This window comes from Apis dorsata, unplaced genomic scaffold, assembly GCF_000469605.1.
Source record: "Apis dorsata unplaced genomic scaffold, Apis dorsata 1.3 scaffold_207, whole genome shotgun sequence".
NCBI classification, from domain to species: Eukaryota; Metazoa; Arthropoda; class Insecta; order Hymenoptera; family Apidae; genus Apis; species Apis dorsata.
Genome location: NW_006263491.1, coordinates 984,095 through 988,634, shown reverse-complemented (window position 1 = coordinate 988,634; position 4,540 = coordinate 984,095). Strand labels below are relative to the sequence as shown.

The following is a 4,540-nucleotide window of genomic DNA, read 5'->3' as shown; positions in this document are numbered from 1 at the left end:
CTATTTCCGATAAAATTAATTTGCAATTCAAATATTAACGAAATAGCATTTTAAAATAATATTTAATATAAGCATAAAATTAAACAATATGTGAAAAGTGATATATCTCATATCAACTTTATAATATATAAAGATTTAATACGATTTATGGCTTATTGCAAATTGAAAAATAAAAAAAAAAGATCTTCTAGGAGTATTGATAAAAATAAATAATAAAAACTAAAAAGTACTCTATAGATTGAAGAATAAAGACGTGCACAAGCAATTTAAAATTAAAATTCTTTGACATTTGTAAATAATGAATTTAATGCTATAATAAAAATATTGATTTTAAAATGATTTATATGGCCAAAATTAATTATAATAATATTTTAAAATTATATTAAATTCAATTATTAAATGAAATAGTAATTTTAAAATATTTGCTTATGAAAATATTTGTGAAAATACTTCTGTTTTATAATATTTGATTTCAAATTAATTTAAATTTTCCTCAATCTTAATTATTGTCTAATATATTGTAATATATTGTATATCGTCAAAGTCATTACACAGTAAAAATATGTATTATGAAAATTATAAAAATTTTATATAAATTTTATATAAAATATAAAAATTTCATTTAATGTATATATATCAAATAATATTTTGTAATGTATAATATAATAAAAATATAAGAAATAAAATAAAAATGAAAGCTTAATATAATAATGTTTGAATATAATAATAACGATAAAAAAATTTATGCATCTTAAATAATGATGAATCACAATATTCAAGGGACTAATTATTTAAAATAAATTTATTTAAAATAAATTATTATTTAAAATAAACTATTTAAATCTATCTCTATATTACGAAAACAAAAAACACTAACGACATCTATGATTGACTAATGATGACTAAAGATCTATAGTAACAAACGTGTTAATCGGTCAACTCGTTTATCGCGTAGTACAAGTCGACAATTGTTTCATCAAGCTTTGTTTGCCGTGGCCGAGTTCACGGGAACAGTCACAAGCTTGCAGCAAAGAAAACTGTATACGCGGTGAATGAAAAGCGCATTCTTTCTCCTCGGGGAAGATGCATTTTCTTCGCGTTTCTGACCGCTTTGGGGATATATGGAACAACACGTTAAAGGATGACGCTATAAAAGCGGTCGTGGTAGACTGTGGAAAGGGGACATATAGCTCTTGACTTTCTTTTTTTTTTTCCAGTTTTGCGCCGTCTTTCAATCGCGCAATGAAATTCTACGTGGCATATGCAGCGCCCTCATGCTCGTACCGAATACAATCGTGTTGAAATATAGACATATTCGAGGTTTTACAGATCAGAGATCTTATTGGCGATCGAACGTAACGATACAGTAAAAATTGAAGAGCAATTTTGCAGCAATTTTAGCTAAATTAGAAAAATACTTATAAAATTAATGTTTTAATATTAATCAAAAAAATAATTGAATGATTATTGATAAATCTTTAAATAATTTTCTTTATTTTTTTGACTATAATAGACATTGATGATATATAAGATATCTATTTTATTTAAATATAGTGAAATATCTTTTAAGAAAAGAATTTTATACAATATAAGAATATATGAATATATAAGAATAAATATAACAATATTTTTAAAAATTGGTGTAATATGCATATTATGATATTTATAAAGTTCTTTTATTTTATTATTCAATATGTATCTTTGTTTGATGTCATTGTACATTGTATGGATTTTAAAACAAAAATAAAAATAACTTTTTGGAAAGTTTTGTTATCGTAATTGCTTTAAATATTATTATTACAATTGTATATATTATTATAATAATTTTCTTTTCCGTTTTTTTCTTTTATTTCTTTTTTTATTATTATAAATAAGAAATATAAATATAAATAAGAAAGTAAATTATATGAATATAATGGACGAGCAAATAAGTTTTGACCAAAAATTTAAATATAACTACAATTCAAGCATATATGTTGTAAAAGTATCGTTGTTTTATTATAGTTTCATGTTAAAACATACTAAACATACTATATTAACTATTATAGATAATGAAAAATTATGAAAAATATTTTTACATAACCTATAAAATTTCATGAATGATTGATAGATAGAATTTCCAGGAAAGTATAAAAGAATAATTTTTTTTATTTTTTAGACATACTGTAATATTAAGTGTAGAATTAATCTAGAATTTTTTTGTTAAATTGTTCAAAATTAGAATTTAAAAACTTGCATACAATATGTTATTTGATGAATTGTGTATTATGACTTGTATACTTCAATCATTATAATTATTTCAATTATTCAATAATTACATATTAATACTTATTTTAGTCTAATTGTTATTTGCATCAAACTGATTCACAAGAAGGGAAAAAATTGTTTAATAAATCTTTTTCTATTTTCTATTTTAATCAAAGATTTTTCCATTTTATTCTATTTTTTCTTAACTTGATTTTATTTTATATTAGCTTTATTCTCCATTTAGATCATTTCAAATCAATTATTAGATCAAAATCGTTTTTTTATTAGAAAATTTGAAATTTATTTGAAATAAATTCATCAAATGTAATATCTATTATCTTAAAAAAAATAAAATTATCTTTTTCATGCCACAAAATATGCAAATTTTTATTTTTGATTAATTAATTAATTTAAAATTTTTAATTTTCTCTTTAATGTGATATATTGGATTATTTTTTTATTTTTAATTTTTTTATTATATAATTCAAATTATTATAAAATAATATTCTATCATTAAAATTGAAGTCTAATACTGATATTTTAAAAATGTTGATTTCAATAATTAATTCTATTTTATATATAAAAAGTATAAATTTTCATAAATTATTAAATTGGATACATTGGATATAATATAAATAGAACAATATAGTTTTTTTTATAAATAATTATTGTATAAATGTAAAATAATACATATTAAAATTATAAAAAATAATTCTTTATATAAATAAATCTAAGAAAATATTGAATTAATTTTTATATTTATTACATATCTATTTTTAAAATTAACATTAAATTTTAAACTTTATTATTAATACAATAAGTATTCTAATCTGATCTTTTAATGATATCAGCTGATATTGTTTTATTTTTGCTTGATTTTATTCTTATTATAATACTATTTTCTCTCATTTTTTAAAATTAAAAAAAACAATTCTTTATATAAGGCCATAAATATAAAATAAAAATTTTAAATTTTTTGTAGAATTAAATCAGTGATTTGTGTCGATTTTTTAAAACTATTTTCTTTCTACAAAAATAAATATTTTCCAATAACTACAATTTGCAATACAATATGTTAAAAATGATATAAAAAAAAATAATTATGCGTAATTGTAATTTTTTAATTTTATAATTGAAAATATGTTTCTTTCTATGTATTGTATATGTGATATTCTAAAAAAAAAAAAAAATAAAATAAAAATACATAAAAGATACATAAAAGAAAGACGAATCGAAGATGTTAGATATTCTTATAATAAAAAAAAAATTTTAATTAAATTTTAATAATCTGACACACTTGATAATCTGCAATATTAATTATAATTTATATTATAATTATTATATTTATTTTAATAATTATATATAATAATTAATAATTAATATATAATAATTATTATATTTATTTATATTTTATGATTATCATTTACACATATATATTTATGTTATTTTTTATTTATGTTATATTTTATATTTTATATTATGTTTTTTTTTAATTATATTATTATAATGATTTATCAAAATTTATAATATATCGGAATTTTATTTATTATTTAGATTGTTAAAGTAATGAGTAAAATTTTTTATTAATATTAATTAATTGATATATTAATTGATAATTTGAAAATATTTTTGGTTAAAAATAAGAATAAAACGATTGAAGCAAGAATATAAATTCAATTAAATTTAGATTTTAGTTTTATTTTATTATTTATTTATTTATTTATTTATTTTGTGATTGTCATTATTTTATTTATTCATTATTTTATAATAGTTTATATTATATATAAATTTAATTTTTTTGCAAGCCAAAACGATTATTGTTACTATTTAATTCAAAAAATTTTAGAAATTAAAATTTCTTAAATCTTAGTTTTTAAGAAAATAAATAACATTTAAAAAAAATAATCATTTTATATCGAAAGTTTCGAATTTCGAGAATTTCGAGAATTTCGAGATTATCAAGATATTACAATTCGATGAAAAAGTTTACTGAATATTTAAACTCATCTAAAGACACGAAGCGGTATGAAAAAACGACAAGAATATCACAACGTGTAGCTACTTTTTTTATTCGTCCTTTATTGTCTTTTGTTCATTCCGAACGAATAACGCTGCAACACCGTTCAGACCTTGTGTCGTGGCGAATCTTCCAAACGATTTATCGTTAATGCCGTATAGTCGTTTATAGATACATAGGAGGCGTACAAGAGAGTGAAAGATCTGTTGCACTTACCGGTCTGCCCTTTTCCCAAGGTCTTTTCCAGTCGATAAGGACCAACATATTGATGGGTCT

The 4,540-nt window shown here is 19.3% G+C and overlaps 1 protein-coding gene across 5 annotated transcripts in view; it reads right to left on the bottom strand.

Moving 5' to 3' along the window:
* LOC102679109 (serine/threonine-protein kinase BRSK2) overlaps positions 1 to 4,540 on the bottom strand; it is a 47,469-nt gene that overhangs the window by 42,621 nt on the left and 308 nt on the right. For all 5 annotated transcript variants that reach the window (XM_006615029.2, XM_006615030.2, XM_006615027.2 and 2 more), the window contains one exon: positions 4,481 to 4,540. The gene's annotated coding sequence lies outside the window, so the exon portion shown is untranslated. The remainder of the gene's footprint in view (positions 1 to 4,480) is intronic.